Source organism: Mustela nivalis (assembly GCF_964662115.1).
Source record: "Mustela nivalis genome assembly, chromosome: 1".
Classification (NCBI taxonomy): domain Eukaryota; kingdom Metazoa; phylum Chordata; class Mammalia; order Carnivora; family Mustelidae; genus Mustela; species Mustela nivalis.
The window spans coordinates 14,448,433-14,471,808 of record NC_139020.1 but is presented as its reverse complement, the minus strand read 5'-3'; the positions used below and the strand labels follow the sequence as shown (position 1 = coordinate 14,471,808).

General features: G+C 38.9%; 1 protein-coding gene and 1 long non-coding RNA gene across 7 annotated transcripts in view; one reads left to right on the top strand and one right to left on the bottom strand.

Moving 5' to 3' along the window:
• The window catches only part of GRIK1 (glutamate ionotropic receptor kainate type subunit 1), a 382,552-nt gene that overhangs the window by 179,927 nt on the left and 179,249 nt on the right, over positions 1-23,376 (bottom strand). The gene's annotated exons all lie outside the window — the stretch shown is intronic.
• LOC309855074 lies at positions 5,154-10,357 on the top strand. The gene is made up of 3 exons (XR_014306602.1): positions 5,154-5,522; positions 9,928-10,059; positions 10,144-10,357. It is a non-coding gene; the product is annotated as an uncharacterized lncRNA (long non-coding RNA).

Genomic DNA, 23,376 nt, shown 5'->3' with positions numbered 1-23,376 from the left:
GTTTAGAAATGTTTAATGGATAAACTTCTCCTATTTTCTGCAACAAACACATGTACACACTGTACATACACGTACATATCACATATTTATAGCACATACTAATTTAGTTAATATAATTATTATTAATATATTTTAATAATTTGTATATTCATATCTTTAATAAATAGAATATTTATAATTATATATAACTCATCTATTTAGTTAATATAACAGTCATAATAGCAACAGTCCTTCCTGTAGTACTTACTATGTACCATTTGCTATTTCTGGTGCCCTCCGGTCTTAACCTTGGTTAACTTAATCTTCACAAACTACCGCTATGAGGTAGCTCAGAAATCTTGTTCAGGTAAACAAGGAACAGTAATCTTGTTCATATAAACAAGGAGTGGCAATGGAGAGACATTCATTAAAGTCATGTCATTCAATCCTTTGAACACCTTCAGCATCACATGGCAAAATCAAACAGTAAGCCATTATCAAAGGGTAGAGTGGTCCCCCTTTATCCCTGAGGGACACGTCCAAAACCCTCCATGGATGCCTGAAACTTGAGATAGTACCAAACTCTATACACATGGCTTTTTCCTAGATATACATCCTGTGATAAAGGGTAATTTATAAATGAGACACTATAAGAGATGAACAATAACTAATAAGAATAATTCTAACGTATACTGGAATGAAATTTACATGAATGTGGTATTTCTCTCAAAATATCTTACTGTACTGTACTCACTCTTCTTCTTATGATGTTGTGAGGTGATGAAATGCCTACTTGATGAGATGAAGTGAGATGAGTGATGTAGCTTTGTGACCTAGCATTAGGCTAATAATGACCCGCTGATAACAAGCCAGAAAAAGGATCATCTGCTTCTGGACCTCGGTTGGCGGTAGGTAACTGGATCAGTGGGAAGTGGAACCATGGGTGGAGGGGGAGTACTGTACTACTAGCTAGTTCACTCTCCTCTAATGTTTTGGTAGCAAAATACTTAAAAGTGTCTGATCTGGGGCACCTGGGTGGCTCAGTGTGTTAAAGCCTCTGCCTCCGGCTCAGGTCATGATTCCAGGGTCCTGGGATCGAGCCCCACATCGGGCTCTCTGCTCAGCCGGGAGCCTGCTTCCCTCTCTCTCTGCCTGCCTCTCTGTCTGCTTGTGATCTCTGTCTGTCAAAAAAAAAAAAAAAAAGTGTCTGATCTGGGACAGGATTTACCTTATCTCAGGACCTTGATTAGCAAAACTCGGGAGTCCTTACTGCCTTGGGCACTGCAGAGAGATGAGAGGATGGGTGGGTGGGAGATTGACCTTTCCTTTGTGAAGGCAGAGAAGGTCCATTCACCACCCAGACACTTGGAAGGCTACCTTCTCAGGCAAACGGATTTTAGGAAAGATTACTGGGGAAGCTAAAGACCTAGAAACCAGCTGCTTAAATATCTTGTCTTGTTTCTCTTGGAAAGCCTTTCTGCACTATGAAGGCCACAAATAATCCGGTCCTCAGACTGCTCGTCAACCCCAATCCCTTCCATGGCCACTTGGGCAGGGCTTTCTTGCAGGGAATGTTCAACATTCCTCTAAAATAATTTTTTGTTGTTGTTTTTATTATCCTTAAAAAACTTCTTATCCTTTTCAAGGGTTGCTTTTCATAATTTAGGAGACCGAGTCCTCGAGGTATGAAATGGCTATCTTGGGGTCATGGTTTGAAAATAGAGACTAGATTTTGTTGTATTGACAAGATCTCTTAATGATGTTCCGTGCTTGGCAGGTTCATCTATGTTTTCTTGGGGTTCTGATCCATTTTATTTATCCCTCTTAAACAGCAAAGAAATATTTTAAAATGATGAAGACGGGCACCTGGGTGGCTCAGTTGGTTCAATGTCTGCCTTTGACTCAGGTCAAGATTTCTGGATCCTGGGATCGAGCACCGCATTGGGCTGCCTGCTTAGCGGGGAGTCTGTTTCTCCCTCTTTCTTTCCCTCTGCCCCTCCCCACTGCTTATTCTCTTTCTCTCTAATAAATAAATAAGTAAATCTTTAAAAAATAAAATGGTGCAGACTGTGAGTAAAAAGTGGATAATGGTAGGGGGCAACACTGAAGACTGTGACAAAAAAAGTCTTTCCTAATTTTATCCTTGGAATTCTAGAATCATTTTAAAGTCATATGGAGGAAAAAAAGTTATTTAAATTTAAGCAGGCTATAGGCCTCCTAAAAGACACATATTTCTTGAAGATACACAAGCCATTTTGATATATTAATTTTCTGCCAGAAGTTTTCAGTGCTTGCTGGTTGAGTGATCTGTTGGGACATGACCATTTTATTAAACTGTCATATTTTCATTTATCCAACAGTTATTTTTTAGTGCAAAATCTCATTTTACATGTTTCCACAGGTAGAATGGTAGAAAATTGATTTCTATTGTTTCATTTGACAAATTCTTGGATCCTCATATATTTTCTTGCCTTTGCCCATGACCAGGAAATGGACTGTTATCACTTTGCAAGCCTTTGCTGTGGGAAGGAAACAGAGTCCTTTTGAAAGCTCTGGGTGATGTTGGTGAATATTTAATCATGGGGGTGGTACAATGGCCTCATTTACAACTATAAGCCAAAATTAATTTCATGGTATTCTGTCAAAGAGGGAATCTTACTATATGCCCTCAAATAAAAATAAATGAATTTTTAAAACTCTGACAAGGAGTTTACCCAATTCTGAAAAATCTTTGAATGCAAGTTTCCCTTAAATGAAAATAGAATCACTCATGCAAACATGATTGAGTTTAATTTATTTCAGTTGTTAAAAAGGAATTTAAAAAAGGAGTTTCTGTCTTCTGATGCTTCTATATTCACACTGAATATCTTTAGCAGAGTCCCATGTTTTTATTAGAAGTGCATTAAATGCAAAATTAAGTAGCAAGACAGAGGAAAAACAGGAACCTGACAGACACATTTAGAAGGATGTTAAATACTTGGAGGTACAGTGTGTAGATTCTCCAAGCATAACATTGTTCCCTGGGACTGGGACAATACTACATACTGGTGAGTCTGCAACACAGGTTTAATACCAGTTTCCTAGAGGAGAGCCCTGCTCTGCCTGAAAACACGGAACTTTCATTGTCACAGAATCATAAGCCCTACTGCTTGGTTCCATAAACAAATGGAATACAAGACATTTTTGGATGAATTTCCGTAGCAAAATTTCACTTTTGGCCATGTGATATTTTCAAATTTTCAATAAAAGGACATTTATCAATTTTTGAAATTGTACCTGGATTATTTATTTATTTACTTATTTATTTTATAGGTACCAGGATTTTTTTTTTTTCAGGTTATAATGAAATTCACTCATGCTTTCTTTCAGTATTGTTGATTTTCATTTTTTACATATAGTTATCAAATATCCATTCAGAGTCAACTTTTATGTGTGGAGCGAATCCAAGTTTACATTTTCCAAATAGCTATGTAGTTTTCAAGACACTATTAAAATGTACATTTCCTCATTGTTTGGAGAATTTCGCATTTCGTGCTTCTAATCCTATCTACTTTAGTCTTTTTCTAGGTATTCTATTCTGTTTCACAGGTATATCTGTCTAGTCATGTTCTAGTACCACCAGCTATACTTATAGAGGTTTTACTATATGGTTTAATAGTGGGGTGGGCTACATACATCCCACCCAGCTGCTCTTCTTTGCTAAGGTGTTTTAGTTGTTTCTGCATATTTCTTTAGGAGGACTTAGGGATAAAGTATTTTAATTTCTGTAGCTAACTGTCAAAAGAATATATGCATATGTATATGCACAGAAAGAAAAAGATAAAGCAAATGCAGCAAAATGTTGTCAAGTGGTGTATCTTGATGAAGGATATTTAGATGTTCTTTATAGGATTATTGCAAGCTTTTTGGTGGTCTAAAAGTTTTCAAAATAAAATGAGAGAAAAATAAAAAAATAAGTTGTAGGAAAACCAAAGCGGTTTCCCATTAACCTTTGGGAGAGAGTGGAAGGACATGGGTAAAGGACCCAGGTTTCTCAGTGTGTATTTTGAAATGTTTTATTTTGAAGAAATCTAGATATATTAGTGATTCAAAATAAAAATAAATAAATAAAATCTAAGTTAACATAATTCCCTCTAATATGAGAGCTGTGAAGTGGATTTCAAACTTCGTGAGTGTTTTGCACTGGGAAATTTAACAGTATCATTAAATTCTTAAGAATGGTTCAGCCAAGGATGCTCTTCCTGGTGGTCTGGCTTGCTCTGGTACTCGACAGTACTGCTTGAAAGGAGCCAGGAGCAGAATGGCATCCCACTTCCAAAGGAGAAATTCCCAGGAACTCTGGTTCTTTTGACCGAGACATGGCAATTCTAACTTTTCTTCCTACTCTCCTTCTTCTTTCTCTCTCTTTGGATGTTTCTGAATGTTTCTGTATTTATTAAAGGTCATAGGCAAGGACTATGGGTTGGAGCTTAATGGTGCATATGCACACATGTCTGCCTACTTCTGACATCACTATTCCTTTCTCTGTCTGGCCTTTCAGGAGGGAGTGCCAGAGACGAGAGAGGACAATGGGTCCTGCCCAGACTAGCTCCCCTGCCCTCCCCTGCCTTCAGGCTTTCTTTCTCTCTGGAATCCCATTCTCCTACTTCCTATCCCTCATCTGGCTACCACTGTCCTTAATCCAAGCCTCAGTGTGCACTTCACTTGTTCTGAAAAGTTTGTTTCTACTTTTTGACATGGTGTTAATTTCTTCCCACATGCTCCTGTAATCCTTTGAATAATCTGAACACAGGCAGTTCCCACTGTGCTGTGATGACCTAATGATAACTAACATTTACTGAGGACTCACTCTATGCTCCAGGCTCAAGGTGCTATTTGATTTACACATCAGTCTCATGAGGTAGGAGATGTTCTGATCACCATTTTAAAAAAGAGGGAAGTAGGCTTAGAAAAATTTTATCACTTGCTATAACAGGCAGACCCCAAGATGGCTGGCAACGACCCTTACCTCCTGGTATTGACGGTCTTGTGTAATTCACTCCTCTTGAGTACGGACTGGACACAATAAGTCATATGGAAAAGTGATGAGATGTTACTTTCATGATTTGGTTATAAAAGATTGTGATTTGATCTTGCTAGTAGAGTCTCTTTATTGCCTTTTTTGGACAGTACTCTTTGATGAAGCCAGAGTGTGTGTTGGAGAGGCCCTGATGGCAAGGAACAGAGGGTGGCTTCCAGTCACCAGCAACTGAGGTCCTGAAGGCCAACAGCCCTTCAAGAATGGAATCCTATCAACAAATGCATGAAGGAACTTGGGAGCAGATTCTTGCAGAGCTGGAATTACAGATGAGGTCACAGTCCTGGATGTGACTGGAATCTTGTGAAAGACCCTGAGCCAAGAGACCCAGTGATTCCTGACTCACAGAAACCATAAGATAATAAATTTGTGCAATCTTAAGCTGCTAATTTTGGGAAGAAAATAGATAACTACAGACTTTTATCAATAGACAGCTGATTACACTTAAGTTCCACAGGTAGAAATGGTGAGTTCAGGGTTAAAACCTGGGGGTTCTTACTCTCTAACAAATTCTTACGTTATACTTCCTGGTTATTTACCAACCAACTCTTTCTTCTTTTAAACACTTCCTGACTTTTATGCTAACATTTAGTCCTTAGTCTGGTATTTTGCGCGTCCTCAATAATTATGGGATGAAAAATGAAACTTTGTATGGTGAATAGCCTGTCGAAGCAAAATTTTTTCATCTTTACTTTTCTAAAAATTTGGATAAAGAGAAAAGATGCACATAACAAGGAGTTTTGGAACTATGATGCACTTCTGCATACTCATTTTAACATCAGCAATATCAATTTTAAGATCTATCTACCCCAGAATATGGATCAGGGAGCACATGTGGGCCTTAATTTGAGGTTAAATCCTCTATTAAATGTTTTTCAAGCACACTCTGTATTTCCACCTCTGTGCCAAGCCCTTGGGATACAAAGTTGGATAGAACAGTGTAAGGGGCAAGACCAAATGTAAATAGTGACATTTTGGTATGACCTGATAAGTGATTTAATCAAGGCTTGAACAAATAACTGTGGAATAGAGTATAAACCAATAATCAAGAGGGGTGACCTTCCATTGATGGTCTCTCTCTCTCTCTCTCTCTCTCATTTTCTCTTTTTTTACTGTTTTTGCTCTCTATCTACACACACACACACACACACACACAAACACACTTATAGATAGGGTTTTTGCTAATCCAAAAAATCATAAATGTTTGTTCAGAAGAGTGAGAATTTTACCCAGTGATTTTAATTATAAAGTGATTATGAAAAAAAGTTCAAGTGAAACAAACTACTTGGCTGATATGAAGTAGGACACTATTGATTTTAGTGAATCATTGAGGAACAGAGGTTAGAGACTTGACATTAGAGAAGATGACACACAAATTAAAACTAGAGAATTACCAACTGAGGAGGAGCAACTGGAGAAGCAATGTAAAGTGTCGTTCTTTTGATGTTCAAAGTGATTTCTGGTGGTTTTCACACACACGCACACATAGACACACATACATGTGCACGTCCACACACACACACACACACACACACAAATCCTTTCTTCTACATCAAGACACTGCCAAAAAAAATAATCAAAGATAAAAAAGTATCATTTGCATTCATCCATTTTTTACACCCTGTTTAGGTAGAAAACCAGGTTTTCATAGGTTTACTTACAGTGAATTTGCATTGTTGCACCCTCAACAAACTATTTTATAATGACTCTTCTTGTCAGCCTAGTGGGATACCATAAGGTATCACCTACCGACTTAGAAATAAAAAAAATAAAGTTGCTCTTTGAAAGCTAAATTATAAACCAAACAGATAACAAATAAAAGTAGAGAATCACAGTTCCTTTATAGACAAAAGAGTTCCCAGTGTGACAAGACTTGACTTTCCCCTGCCTGTATGTCTTAGTACTATGGAAGACTATATTCTCAAGAGATGGCTGTACAGCCATGGGAAGATAAAGGAATAGAAAGTCCAGGAAGCAATGTTGGCCGTGCTATTTCAGCACAGCCCTAGCCAATGAGCAAAGCTCTCTCTTTGAATTGCATGTTTCCAGCTCCTATATACTGTATTAACCACTCCAGTTCTTGCTGTGTTCTTTTTTTATGTTCAGCAAGGAAGTTTCCAATTGCCATCTGAATTCCTGGTATGGGTCAATGTTAGCGAGGTAGACCCTGAGAAGAAGGGAAGGAAGAAATGTAAGGGCACCTGGGTGGCTCAGTGGGTTAAAGCCACTGATCCTGGGTCAGGATCCCAGGGTCTTGGGATGGAGCTGGCAGCAGGCTCTCTGCTCAGCAGGAAGGGAGCCTGCTTCCCCGCCCCCTCTCTCTGTCAAACAAATAAATAAAATCTTCAAAAAAAAGAAATGTAGTGTTAGTTAATTGGGTAAAGAGTTGGAAAGTATGAACTGTGATTGTAGACAGTTTCAATAGCTCTCAGAGGAAATATTTTTTGACTTTTTGCTAATCTTTTTAACTCTGCATACTGGACTCTTTGCCATTAGAATATAAGCATGCTTAATCCTCTCTCCTCTCAAAAAGCAAAATGAAATAGACAGACAGCCCCACTTTCTCAACAGTACCTCCTCCCTGAATTCCAAATAGTATTGTGGAAGCAGGCTATATGTTTATTAGTTGTATCCATTTACTTTTTTGTTTTTTTTAACCTGTTGTTTCTTGCTTGCATGGAGAAAAGTCTTGTTTGAATAGTTGAGTTATACTATGCAGATCAAGGGAAGGGTTATTTGTCTAAGCTTGTTCAAATTTAAATTTTAGAGTTGAAAGCCACAGTCCTTGGTGAAATATCAGAGGAGGGAGAGTCTCATGGACAGGTTCACACCACTGGGTCCTGCCACTCTTTTCCTCAGGATAGCCCCCCTTCTCAGCATCTTTGCCAATCTGCACCCTCCCTTTCAGATTTTAACATTTGGAAACTTTCTGCAACTTAAGAAAACATAAGATCCAGCATTCCCAAACTATAGGAATAACCCAAATGGATGATTCCTTTCATATCCATAAATTTGGTCAGTGACACAATGACGTCGGCAACTTTGCAAATTTTACATGTAATGATTTAAGGACCCAAACTCTGCTAGGCTGAGAGGTATCAGCACTTGTAATCAATACCGAAAGAATCCATGTGGTATAAAATCCAAATTTCAAAAATTGAGTAAGGTCACATGTTGTGAGCTTCCAAAGAAACATGCGGACATAGGAACACGAAGTGCTGAAGCTACCAACAGAAGTGATTATTCCTTCCTTTGCTGTAAACATGAAAGTGAGAGACAGCAAAGAGCAGTCAACAAGTCAATACTCTTTTCATATTTCTTGTGGCAGCTACCTGGAATGGGCAGGGAAGAAAAATGCAGATAAGGAAGTTAAAACCAGTCTCCGGGGGGCCAAGGACAGCTTTCTGATGCTAATTTGATTTGGAGTTGGGAATGCAGGGGTGTTCTGTAACAGTTTCTTCTGCATGGTGGAGAGCTGCGATTTTTCTGCAACAGTGTCTCCCTGGAAGCTACACAAAGTCCTCTTTGATTGCCTGTGATCAAAGCCAGGCAGGCACGTCTGCGATATCTTAGCTTCAGAAAGCCAGGAAAATCAGAATGTTGAGAGTATATTAATAATTCCCAAGCGCATTTTGAAGGTGAGTGGTACTTGTGAGAAAACTTCATCATTACTAAAGATGATTTGTTTCTGCCCTTCATGCTGTATACCTAGGGAAAAAAGTTTGCCTTAATGTTCCCATTAGTAAATTGCATGTCATGGTGAATATTGAACAATATGGTCAGTTGTTCTACTCAAAATTTATGCAGCTGATCATACAGAGCTGGAAAGGAGTCAGTGATTGAAATCTCTCAGATGTTCAGATATCTTAGCATGAATTAGTATGCAGCATCTGACCAAAAAGAGTTTGTATTTTTTAAAAAAGGCAGCAAGCTAAACAAATAAATACATAAATGATACATGTGGAAAGGAAACATATTTTAAAGTCAGAAAACCTGCTTATACATTACAACTGTGCAATTTATTATTTGTGTAAACTTCATTAAATTATTCAAATTCCCTGAGTCTCAATTCCCTATGTGTGTAATAAAGCCTTATCTTGTAATAAAGTTAAAAAGGGCATCTATTTATGAAAAGTATACATTTTTAGTTACTATATAAAGCCTGTGCTTGAATTGTGATGTCTTTATCACTTTTACTATTTATCTACATTTATTTTTGCTTTTCATGGATATCAATCGTAGAGGTACTAGAAGGATATTGGTAGGAGTGGTTGTGGTGGTCGGAATTACCAAATTATTTTTTAATGATGACATTTCATGAATAGTGAGGAATCAGGTAGAGGAATTGACTGGGGAGAAGATAGAGACTTTCTGGTACAATTAAAATACGTATGGCCATTCTTAGTATAAGGGATAAACTAATCATCCGGAGTATTTTTTGGTTCCTTTCTCCCTCCCTCTATCTACCGTTTTTCCTTCCTTCCTTCTTCCTACCTTTACCTCTCTTTCCTCCCTTCCCTCTCTCCTTCCTCCCTTCTCTTTGTTCCTCTTAAATCTCTTTGCCATCGACAAGCTCCAACCTTTGGTGCACTCTAAAGAAAAGGTAAGCCAACCACAGGGTGACAGCATCATTCTGGAGCACAGGCTCCACATCAACAGTGACCTCAGGAGGCAACAGCTGGGAATGAAGGAAGTAGCTATTTTATCAGGACTTAGGAAGAACTGAGGCTCATGTCGGGGGAACCAATAGGAGTGTATAGACAAAATGGGCCGCCAAGCTTGTCCTAAGCTATTGCTTGCTGAGACAAATTTTTTCCTAAGCATAAGACCCTGGGAAATATGGTTCCAACTTTGCTTGCTTTTTTGACCAGAGTCCCCAGTGAGAGAACAGAAGAATGAGAGAAGCAAAAATTGGAGTCTCCTGGAGAGTCAAGGTCTTATAGATTCTCCGAAGGAAAAGGAATACTGTGTCAGTGAAACAGATTCAAAATAAGATCAGTTTGGTAAGAAAGCTTCCTCTTACTACCCCACTCTAAACTCAGCCTTTTGCCCATCCCCAGCCTTTATCCCATGTCTCTTTCATTCAGTAATCCGAAGCAAGAAGGTAAAACAGAATCTGTCTTCCAGCTCACCTCTGTCAACTTGCCTTTAGAGGCCACCTCGCCCCTCAAGGCTGCTTTTGACGCTAAAGGTTTATCAGAACTTTATCTCTGTCAGCTGGAATAGGGAATAAGCATTTGTTATTAGTGATGATCCTGGGTTTCCAGAGAACTTTCAGCTCTGTGCCCCAGATGACTTATTCCTTCCAGCCTCAGTTTAACCTATCCTGTCAATCCGTGTTGTCCAAGAAGGTTTTTACTACAATGAGAAGGAATCTTTGGGTATCACCTGCTGGGTACTATGCCTCCTGATTTTTACATAGGTGGCACATAATCTGACCAGTTAATGTAGTGACCTTTAATGAGCATATGCATTATGATTGTTTTCATTACATTCCAAGTTTTCACTGAAAGAACCAGCTACATCTCTATTTTCTGGTAACATGCTTACAGAATTGATGAAAAACATTTTATTTGCTTTCAAACATGGCTGGCATAGGTTGTCTTGGTTATAGAAAATTGGAATTAAAATGGTAAGTCCTTATAGAATTGTCAAGAAATACTAACCACTATAACTAAGGTTCTTTTGAGAAATCTATCGTGACTCCAGGGTCTCTTAGAGTTCAAGAAGATAATGATTTTTCTCAGTCATAGCATCTTGTTACATGGACTTTGTTCCAACCCAAATTCAGTTCTATTAGCATATTTCTTTCTATTCAAACACCAATCTCAATAATTTTTAAAACCCCCTTTCTGGCTTTGTTTTCAGAAAGAATTTTCTTAACTTTCTTCCCATGCATTGATGTCATAATTGGATTTCAGTTACCAAGGATCCTGGTCCAGAAATGTTCAGTTCTTCCCTAAGAAATTTTAGATAATCTCATTGTAGTAGTATGTTTCTTGTAGGGAGAGTTGGTTTTATAATCCTCTTGATCTCTTTTGACTTCTAATTTTCAGTAAATTGTGATCTTTAGTAAGATCACAATTTAGATTTAGATCTGTAGTAACTTCCATGAGATGGGATTGGGGCTACAGAAGGTTGTTACTTTGCTTGCATCAGCATATGTCTGAACACTTGACCTGGAATCATATCCTTTCCACTAGCTTTTCCTATTTGGTCATTCCCCTTCCCATGCCATCTTAATTCTTTATAAGAATAAAGAGCTTTATTTTGTTGATATAGATAATCAGGAAATTGTACTTAACTCTTTGGCTATACACTGTGAGCACAAAGAACATGTGAACATTTATTAAAGAGAAAGTTTCTTCCTTGTCTTCAAGAAGCTTACCATTTCTTGAAGGAGATCAAATACCTACAAAAAAGAGCTTAAAGGTATTATACAAAGCAAATTCACAAAAAGGGTTCAAGTGTCTAATGCATCTATTGTTGAATGGTAATGGAAAAGAAATTTTTTAAAGATTGGAGAAGGTGGGAGCAGAGGACTCCGCAGGATGGCCAGGCAAGTTCAGATTTGATATGAGAGTCAGCTCTAGTTCCTATTTGGAGAGCTTGAAATACAGTGTACAGAAAGTACTATGCTCTTGTTAGAGGGTAACATCTGTGGGGTGTGTGTGTGTGTGTGTGTGTGTGTGTGTGTTTTATGCATTTGCAAGCTATTTTCTTTCATCCATTCTTATTGGAAAAAAATATTGCCCCAGAGTGTGAGCTAATAACAATTTCATAATATAAATTGTCTAGTGCAATGTAAGAAATGAATATTTGTTTCTCCATTAATAATAAAATACACTTTGATTAAAAAAAAAATTCTTCATCTGCATTACACAAATAGGTAAGAGGTAATTAATGGGAAGATATTTTTCCTCCTAGGAAAATCAATTGTATTCTTGGCTAGCTCAGCTCCCTGTCAAAAAGACATCTTAACTCTCCATGCACAAAATGTCTTAGAGGCAAACAGCATGCTCTTGACATGAAAACTACGCTGGTATCAACATTGGCCCCTCCATGGACAGTGGGCCAGCTTAGCGAAGCCCTCTGGTATAGAGGAAATTTTCATTACTGTCAATTACCATAACTTTGTCCCTACAAAACCACAGAGTATTTTACCAAGTCCCAAACAGCTTCAGGGCAAGAAAGCGAAGTGGGAATAAAAAATAGAAAACAAATCACTCACTCTGTTCTAGAATATAAAAACATATGTCGACAGGCTGTTTCTTAAACAAGTACCTTTGAAAGTAATTCCTTTATTTTACTAAACAGAATAAAATCTTTAATTTTGTATACAGATATAGCAAAGTTTTTAAGTGAATGGTATGAAGAATTAGGGCAAAATTCTGTGTAGCTCAGAAGAGATAAGGTGTACTGATTGGTTAATTAGATAATCTCTTCACTTGTGCACAGATACATAAATAGTATCATATGTACGGTAAGCAAAATCCACCTGGATTTGGACATTTAAAAGTCTAAATGAACCAAAACATAGGGTTCAGATCCTTCTTCTCAAGGAGGAAAAACCCTTCAAAGTCAAGCACACTTTGCAAGGTAAGCTGACTTATTCCCACAACTGTAGGACACGGACAAATCTTAGGTGTTCAGAACCTGGCCTTGATATAGTGATATCTCTATGTGCAAATTTGTCTACATAGTAAAATATTCTGGATACACCATGTCTCCTGCAGAGTAAGATGCCAACCAGTTATACAGAGAGATTAAAGCTCTTAGAAATGGACTTTGTTCACAGGGGGTTACTCCATATTAATCAATTGAAACAGAGAAGTGGATAGTATAGAAAAATGAAAATGTCTAAGCTAACTGATGTGTGGTTTTGTAATATACCTACACAGAGATGATCAGGAATCAGCATCACACTCACTGGAAGACTGAGGTCCTATCTAGGAGACACAGTTGTAGAAGAAGAAGCTCAACTTCCTATAGAAAATGTACATAAAACAAACCTTAGAACCAAGCAAGCAAGGTTTCAGATCTTGGTTCCTACTATTTGGTCTAGTTACAGAATCTCAGATCATAGAATCACAGGTTTTTCCATTTCTGAAATGGGAATAATTCCAATGCTGTGAGGTTTCTCTAAGTAAATACAAAAGCACATGTCTGACCCAGAGTAGTGTGATCGTTTTATAGGTCAACTTGGCTACCTTGTAGGACTCAGTTATTCAATTAAATACTAATTTAGGTGTGCTGTGAAGGTATTTTGTAGACATGTAAACATCTACAATCATTGATTTAAGTAAAGGAGATTATATTCTATAACCTGGGTGGAGCCCGACACAATCAGTTGAAATGATTTAAGAGTCAACCGAGGTTTCCCTTAAGAAGCAGAAATTCTTCTATGCAGTGCCAATTCCTGCCCGAGAGTTTCCCTCCCAACTTCCTCTCTCTCTCCTCTATCATCTATATTAATTACGTTTCTTCCTTTGAACCCTGACTGATACAAGTAGGAACCCCCAGATGTTACTTCCTATAATTAAAGTATGAGGATATATATTTGAATACATAAATTTCGTATTTCTGTCACACTATAGTGGTTGGTAAAAACAGATGTTTTCTGCACATTTTAATTTTAGATCACCTTACTTTTTAAGTTAGAGGAGAAAGGAACTGTTCCTTAAAGTTCTCTCCAAGACTTTTTCTGCTAGTGCATTGTTAGTATGGATTCACCTGTTTAAGGGATAACTGTCATACAGCAGCCCAGCTTTAAGGGGATCAGTAGCAAGAAAGTTTGATTTTCCTGATTGAGAAGAGGAAAGGAGGATTCGAGTAACAAGAATGTCAGCATCCATGCCAACATGGAAGACTATTTAACATGTGCCAGGCATGATTCTTAATAGTTGGCTAACAGACATTCACTTATAGGAGATAAGTACCCCTATCATTCTCATGTTCTAGTTGGAGGGTAGGGTTTGGAAGTACAGAGTTTAATTATTTGTCCTGGAATGTGGAGGAGCCACAGAGGTCATGGCAAGAACACTGCTCTATAGAGCAACGAGGCTGAGAGTAGAAGCTTCACTTGTGACACCTCTCTATGTGGAAAGATGGAAGATTGGCAGGCTGCCTGGGCAGAAAAGCACAAGACTATAAAGTGTGGAGTGTCCACAGATGGCTTCTGTGTGGAAGGAGAACTAGAGGAGAGAAAGCAAAGGAAGAGGGTGAGCCAAAGGGGAGGAATGCTGAGAACAGGATGACTCAGTCGGTTAAGGTCTGACTCTTGATTTCAGCTCAGGTCATGATCTCAAGGTTGTGAGATCAAGCCCTCTGTCAGGGTCTGTGCACAGTGAGGAGTCTGCTTGAAGATTTTCTCCCTCTGCTCCTCCTTTCGCTCACTCTCTCTGTCTCTCAAATAAATAATGAATCTTAAAAAAAAGAAAAAAGTAGTATATGTTCAAAATCCCTGCCATGAATTGAGTAGAAAGGCCAGGATAGCACTTTACCAAGAGCTGGCCTAGAGGAGAAGTGCAAAACAAATCTTCACCGTCTGTTTGATTGAGGCTATGGTTATATATGGCCGTCTGATCTATAAAAACCTCTCAAAGATTTCAGAGACATTTTTGAGTTCTTTAAGTAGAAATCTCACAAAACGTTTAAGGAGAATCTGATTATGGAGATGAGATATTTGAAATAAATGAAAAGATTTAATCATATTTGCATTCTTCAGTTCGCCACTTGAAATCCAACCCGGTGACTCAAATATACACCATTCGGGGACAGTTCTCAGATCAAGAGACGATTCTCAGTCCAATTCTCACCGAGGAAATAGCTTTGACTGGTAAATTTCTGCAGAGAAGGAATAACTGAAAAGTCAGGGTAGAAACTGTCTTTTAATTTCTCAGGTTAACTATTTCAGTAAACCGCATTAACTCTTACAATACAGTGCTAATATTAGGGTGGTGAAACCTAGGATGAAAGTGTATCAGTCAACCAAACTGCCCTACTTCTGTGAATAAAATGTTTGTTTTTCTAAATATGTCAATTTGATGAAAATAATTTCTTAAATATAGAAAATTTGAAACATAAACAGTCACTACCTCTATGACACTGATTGTTTTTTTCTAACAGATTCTTGTTTAAAAGATTGTTAGCATGAAAATAGCATTTTTTTTTTCTTCTTAAGTTCTGACTCAAAGGAGTCAATCAACAAAAATGTATCAAGTATCTACCAGGTAATCATTCTTTCAGAGGGTTTAACTTTGACCAGGGTTTCTTAACCTTAGTTAGCTCTGGTGACATTTAGGCTGGCTAGTTCTTTGTTGAGGGGGTAGTCCTGGGTTTTTGGATACTTAGCAGCATTCCTGATCTCTACCCATTAATGTCAATATCACCCTTCCATGAGTTGTCACTATTAAAAAGGTCTCCAGACATCATCGTATATATCTCTAAGGTGGAAAAAAGCAACAACAACAACAATAACAACAAAAACAAAAAACACGCACTTGAGAATCATGGCTTTGAATTCATGAACTAGATAGTACATCACAGTGTAGGCTGTGACAAACATTTCCAGATCTTAGTGGTTTGAGACCATAAAAGTTTACTTATTTTTTCTCTTGTCAGAGTACTGTAGGGTCATTAGGTTGGGGAAAAAGGGGACATGTTCCAGATTAGGGACTTACAGCTTCCAGTTGCTTTGACCACATTCCCCTTGGCCAGAATTTAATCCTGAGGCCCTACCTAAGGGCCACAAAGGCTGGGGAACATTAGTCTAGTTTCACACCAAAGGAAAAAGTTGGGTGAATAAAAGGCAGTCTCTGCCAGATAGATTATAATGCAATAGAACCAAATCATGACAGACAGATGAACATGATGGCTTTGGAAAAGGATCCTCACAAACATCATTAGGATGGTTTACTTCCAATCAAGGAAGCCAATATTTGCTTATATGGTACTCAAACATCACACACAAATATGAACAGGCCACCCCAAAGGCAGAGCCTCTGCTACGGTCCTTAGCAGGGATTTAGTGGGACACTGGAGACTTCTCCAGTCCAGGGTTCTCTTTGGATCTTTCAAGCCCATCTCAGATCTAACAGGGTTATAACAAAAGCGGTGCCTCTGATCTGCTATCACGGGGTTCACATAAAACTCAGGGAAACACCAGGAAAGAAGAACAAAATAAACATATGGTTCTAATTTAGGGAAGTCAGCTATTAGAATGGTTGTTTCACACCAGCACTGGGAAGGTAGTGAATGAGGCCAGATTCAGATTCTGATTTCAGAAGCAACTTTCCATGAGACCTTCAGATATCTTTTTAAGTTAAAAACAGTGTGCGTGTGTGTGCGTGTGTGTGTGTGTCTGTGTCTGTGTAAAAGGATAATGCTATGTTTTCAAGATTATTAAGATTAGTTGAACAAATGCATGTAAAACATCTAGCCAATATAGTGCCTGGCACATCAATTTTTTCAGTTTGCTTCTTGCTTCCCTGGAATCATGCATTATACTCCCCACAGCTGACCCACAGACACACAGGTATGATCAACATGAGGAGGGAGCAGAGGGAAACCAGAATCAGGAATCAGAGCAAAGGAAGTGAAAAGAAACAGACTTGGGGGACTTCAACAAGTTGAGAGTTATAGAGTATCTAGCTTAATTGTAAGTACAATGCATTCTTCTTCTTCTTCTTCTTCTTCTTTTTTTTTTTTTAGAGAGGGAGTGTGCGCACACATGTTCATGCAAGAGTGAGGGTGTTGGGGGGAGGGGCAGAGAGATGGAGAGACTCTTAAGCAGGTTCCATACCTAGCACAAAGCCACATGCAGGGCTTTACCTCAGGACCGAGAGTCAGACACTTAACCAACTGAGCCACCCAGGTGCCCCAAGAAGGATACATTCTTAAAGTCTGAGAAAGAATAACCTCATTAGCGTTATCTGGATTGTCTTTGGTTCATTCACTATGTGGTGCTTTCTAGTCCCTCTTTTGTATATCCCTATCCGCCCCCCCCCCCCCCCAGAAGGCAAGCAGTAACAAGATGCTAAGATTGGTTTGCCCTGGACCATGTTAACAAGCATATTTTCTCTGTAGAATTTTTTAGTTCTGAATAGCCCCAAAGCAAAAGTTTTTGCAATTGTTCAAGTCTTTTCATAATTATGGTAACAAAGAGTGCTACCATTTATTGGGCATCTACAGTAACATTTATTATGTGTTTATTGAGATTCTTGTGACTCTGCATGAGACAGATTTGTCTGTTTAGAGGTATGGAGTCTGGGACCTAAAGAGATTGATTGGTCCAAGGCCAGGTTCCTGTGATTTGAATCCAAGTTTTCTGATGTCAAACCTTCCTTTCTTTCTCCCTAATGGGTTTCCTGCCTATTCTATGGCACGGACAGTATTACCTAAGGTCTGGTGTTGCTCAAGTGCGTCTTCTTTCCACCTCCACCATGTTCATGTCCCTGGTCTGGTTGTCAGATTATGCGCCCTGAAAGCCCTCACTGCTGGAGCAAGGTGGCAGGTGAGTATATTATAAGGTAGCCATTCTTTGAAAAGCTTAATGCAACTTAGACATGCTCCCTAAAGTTTAAGACATGAGATCATCAGGCCTTTAAGTAAGACACAGTGGGCATTTTCAGCAACTTAAATACAAGTGAACTTGGGGGATAGAGAGGAGTTATTTGGAGTCTGACAGTGTCTTGGAACTTTCCCATTTCAGCATTAATGGTGGCACATAATCAAATTAGCCTTTAGGAGCAATCATTACTCCATGGGGTGGCACCATGGTGTACTGAGGTGCTTCAGAGATTTTAATTCTCCCTAACAGCTTCCCACAATAAAATAGTTACTGAATTTGAAAGTCATTGGGAGTAATTCCAGTAGGCCTTGTTTATGCACCATCTTGCAGAGGCTTCTCAAAAACTAGTGGCTACAGATTGAGTCATTCTCTGCATTTAAAGTTGTGGATATGAGCACAGATAGAAAACTGTACATCTGTCAGTGAGTCACACTTCATACAACCTCAAGATTCAAATTTCTTTTGAAGGGGATTTTCATAATTCAGATAGAGAAGAATCCTAGATTTCAAGTGATTATGTTTGGAAATTGCAAAGGAGGAGACTCCACAATTTCATGGACTTACTGTTTTTTTTTTTTTTTAAGATTTTATTTATTTATTTGTCAGAGAGAGAGTGAGTGAGAGCGAGCATAGGCTGACAGAGTGGAAGGCAGAGTCAGAGGGAGAAGCAGGCTCCCTGCCGAGCAAGGAGCCAGATGTGGGACTCGATCCCAGGATGCTGGGATCATGACCTGAGCCGAAGGCAGCTGCTTAACCAACTGAGCCACCCAGGCATCCCATGGACTTACTGTTTTAATTTAGCAACATTCACCCTTCCCCTATAGCTTCCGTAAGATATTTGGTGATAAGGACAATGCCATGTCTTGGGGGACTCTACGGCCCCTTGAGTAAGGTGATGAGCAATTCCACAGTGAGCCCTGAGACCTGCTCAGCTTGTCAAAAAATTGTCCTTTCTCCATAAGCTCTTTGTCAGGCTGATCCATTTCCTTTGGACCCAAAAATCCTTACTGACCACACTCATTTGGCCCTTTTTACTAGCTTCTTATCCATTATGTTTGCACTTAATTCATGCTCTGATGTGGACTTCCAACCCAGAACCTATGATCTCAGATCTGCAAGAACTTTCAGCATTTTTTGCCATCCCAACCTCCCCCAGTGCAGCTGGCTTCCAGAAAGATGAAAGTAGATGTAGCGAAATACTGTTCATCTCTTCCAGGTATTAAAACAAGACCTGCCGTTTAGCCTTGTTAAAGATTTAATTAATATGTTGAGAAAACATATCAAATATGATTGTATTGCATAACTTTCAGTGAAAAAAACAATACTGAAATCAAAAAACAAAACAAAATTATATAATAACGTAAATATTCATTTCCCAAGAGGATTCAATGTGTGGCACCTTCAATTAAGCCTTTCAAGTGGGATTCCATTCATGTCTTTACAGTTAGAAAGGCTTTTCAAAGAGTGTCATTTGTATGAAATAAAGTAAAACTATGCAGTTCAACATTTGGCCACATGGAGATTTTTGAAATATGAAGATTTTTTTTTTTTTCAGTTGTTCTGAGGTTTCTCCAGGTAATGGTCTGTCCTAGTCAAGAGGACATGGTTTCTCCAGTTAAACAGATATTTTGTTTTGGAAAATGATAGATCTAAATTAATCTAAATCTAAATCTTCATATCTTTCCAAGAGGCCATCATCATTGTGTTTTTTTTTTGTTTGTTTGTTTTTTCCTGGGTGGCTCAGTGGATTAAAGGAGGCCATCAACATTGTAAGGTGTCCCTGCGCATAACATTCTAGGATTACCTGAAAGGCTAATTTAAAAGAAAAAGTCAGACATGTACTAAAGTTAATTTTAAAGACCTTTCCTTCCATTTTTCAATTTTGAATTTATCATAAAGGAAACAATGGGTCCACTGTTTCATTCTGCAAATTGCCAGGAATTACTTTTGAAGGTAAGTAGGTCACTTAGGGGTTATCCATCCTGGTTTCAATAATCATTAAAGCCGGTTAAGTAATAATTGTTATTCTAATTCTACTAGAACTCCCACTATGCTGGGAAAAAAGACGAATGACTTTTTAGGGGTATATATATATGTATATGTATATATATAAATATATATGTATATATATATTTTTTTTCTTTAATTATGTAAGAGGTAGGAAGACAATAAGTAAATCTGCTTTTATTTACTTTCAACCACTCCTATCTGTCTGTGCAAGAATCTGAGAGTACCGGTGCAAGGAAGACAGGACCACCTGCATTCACATTTGGAGCCTCACAAACTCACTTGTAGACCGCATAGTCTTCCTTTCCTCACAGAACCAGCCAGCCCCAATTTTCCTTCTATCACTTGATTTCATGTCAAGATGGATAAAACCCTGCCAACATATTCAGTGTCCTATCTGACGTGTGAATACCTGATGTGTCATGCGGATAGCTGAGATGATCTGAACTTCTAAGATTCTGATTAACAAGGAAAACATAAGGCCCAAGTCTTCTTGCACGTCCCTTAGGTTTCTATCTGCTACGGGGCTTGAATTGCATCCAAACATAAAGCCTTCAGGGTATTTAGCTCTGTCTAGGAACGGTCAATTTATTTGCAGGGGTCCAGGGTGGGTGTGGGTTTTGTATTAGAGCTTACTCATGGCCTGTCTTTGTATTTTTGTCATGTCTTTTGTCTTGTCCTAGAAGTGTCAGAACCAGCAGGATAAATTGAGTGTGATGGTGGACATTCTGGTACTGCTGAAAGGGGTAATCTTTACATAACTGGGATTCCAAAACCCCAAACCAAGGAAAGATAAGGAGACCAGAACAGAGGCCATACTGAGCTCAAGCCTCCCATGACAGTGAAAACATGGCCTTAGAATCCATGTCTGCTGTGAATACAGTTAAATACATAAAACTTATATTCTTATAACTAAGGAATGCACAATTTGATTTAAATTTAATTTCTGGCAGTTGCTCGTTTTCAGTTTGGAATAGTCCCTCACTGAGGAAGCTGCCAATTTGGAGACGGATGTTCCAGACCTTACGTATTTCCTGAATTCTTTGAAGGTGCCAAAGAGAGTGTTGGTTAAATGAATACACGAGTTAGTGTTGCAAGAAAGACACCAATTACTTTCAAATTCTTCTGCTCTCTTAAGCAGATGTGTGCCCATTCAAGAGCACAACTGGGAGGGAGAAAGAAAGGAGAGAAATGTGGAGCAGTCAGAGGCTCGGCCGGAAACGCTTGAGAGGACCGTGGAGGGTACCTGGCAACTGGGACCAAGAGATATACAGGCTTCCTATCTTTCCACAGATTGGCAGAATCAGGATGAAAATGCTGTCTAAGATTAAGTACTACTTTCTAGCTTAAAGTGATCAGAGAGCATATTATGTTTCCAGTGGAGTTCAGAAGGCTTTATTTCCTCCTTTTCCTGACCAGTATCGCAGGAGCCCAGGGACTCGGTAGGCGAGTATCATACTAATTTCATGCAGCTGCGGGGCCTCTCTCCAGGCAGTTAATTAATATTAGTTAACAGTGTTAGTTACCCACGGCCGTAAAGAAAATAATTTTCCTCTTGCAAAGTCATCTAGTATTTTGTATCGGCTCTCAGACGGTCCTATTTCCCCTGAATGTCATTCAAAGGGAACACCACCAACAAGAGGTAATTAACTTTTATAGAAAGGACTTCTACATCCAAAATTTGATGCCCACATTTCCTAAGAGACATCAATATTGAAACCACCAGCCCAAACAAGACTGATAGCTTATTTCCTCATCAGCCAGTGACCTTATCATAAGGGTCTTACAGTTATGGATTTCTGAGCTACCCAGTAGCTCAAACCAGGAAAATACCTGCCTTCACGGAAGGCGTCAAAATTAAAGACAGTATAAACTCATTTTCTGATAGTTTGGCCACAAAAATTAAACGCATTCTACACTTACATAAATTTCATTGCATTCACCTTCAATAGAATTTTAAAAAGAGATATTCAAATTATGGATTCAGAAAATCTAAGAATTTCAGTCTTCAGATCCCAGACTATTTATAAAATGTGTTCCAAGCTCTTTGAGACGTTTTATACTTGATTCCTGGCTTTAAGATAGAAAGCTAATAGGTTGAAATAAAACATTATTTTCAAATGGGGAAAGTAGTACTGAAATATATTTCTTTTAGAAGAAGGTGACCTCCGCACTTGTGTTTCCCTTCTGAAGACCCAAAGTCACACGCTCTCAGAAGAAGAGAGGAATATGCTGAAGTAGTGCCAAGAAGTCAAGACCTTTATTTATTTTTAAGTTATTTGAGCACCTTACATGTACTGTACTAGAGCTGTAGCATTTTCCCTTCTACCTTTATTTTATAATAAAGTCTAACATATATCTTTCTTGGCTTGCTTTTGGGAGTAGGTATTACGCTTTCAGGTACCAGGGAAATCTCACTTACCCATTGTGCAATTCTCTTCCAATCTTTCTTTTCTTATTTTTGGCCACAGATTTATTTAAGCTTTCATAGTTCTTAGGCTTTCTATTATTCAACTTTAAATTCTATGAAATTCCTCTCTTTCCAGCCCTAAATTGGCTATTTAAGATCACTTTTCCCAGTTGTCACTGAAAGGCCCTTCAGGAGGAAAAAAAAAAAGATGCTCTCTGGCTATGTCCTGGACCACCATCTGCCTGGGGACAGGAAATTATTCCTTGAATGGGAACTAAGCCAGAGAGGGACTGCAGGGTAAGAATCTTGCTGGCGAATAGAGCAAATTGGGATTGCTTGTGGTGTTGTGATTTAATAAGAAATAGATATATATTTGGTTTGCGTCCCTAGTTCCTAGCACAGACCTCCTGAATCCCTTACAATTTCTCTAGTGGTAGAGGTCCTAGGGCTATTTTTGTTGTATTTGGTCTCAATCCCGGTTCTGGTTACAAGACTTTCTCAGTGAATCTCTGTAGTGATAGGAATGCCTTTTTGTATGCTAATGAAATGAGTGGTGCCCCAGGTCTCTTAGATAGCTTCAGGACCATGGCCAGAAAAACCAGCTTTAGGATTAGAGGGTTAGAAATTTCAGCCCCACCCTGAAACCTGGGAGGAGAGGGATGAAGATTGATATAGTCAGTCATGCCTAGGTAATGGAACTTTCATTAAAACCCCTAAATAAAGTGATGTTGAGAGCTTCTGGGTTGATGAACACATTGGGATGCTGGGAAGATGGTGCACCTGAGAAGGTCCTGGAAGCTTGTGGACCTTTCCACAAATCTGGTCCTAGGGAGGCATCTGCGTGGCTCAGTCGTTAGGCATCTGCCTTCAGCTCAGGTCATGATCCCAGGGCCCTGGGATGGAGCCCCACATCAGACTCCCTGCTCAGAGGGGAGCCTGCTTCTCCCTCTCCCTCTGCTGCTCCCCCTGCTTGTGCTCCCTTTAAAAAAAAAAAAGAAAAGCAAAGAAAAAAAAGAGGCTGGTCCTATGTATTTCTTCCATTTGGCTGTTGGTGAGGTGTATCCTTCATAATAAACTGGTAATAGTAAGTAAAGCACTTTCTTCAGTTCTATAAGCTATTCTAGCAAATTATCGAACCTGTGAGGAGGTTGTGCAAACGTCCCATTTATAGCCAATAGGTCAGAGGTAAGAGGCTCTGATCAGTGATAATTACTTCAAGTGGGGGCAGTCTTGTGAGACTGAGCCCTTAACCTGGAGGACCTGTGCGAACTCTGGGTAGTTCGTGTCAGCAGAGAATTGGAGACCCAGTTGGTATTCAGAGAGTTGGAGAAT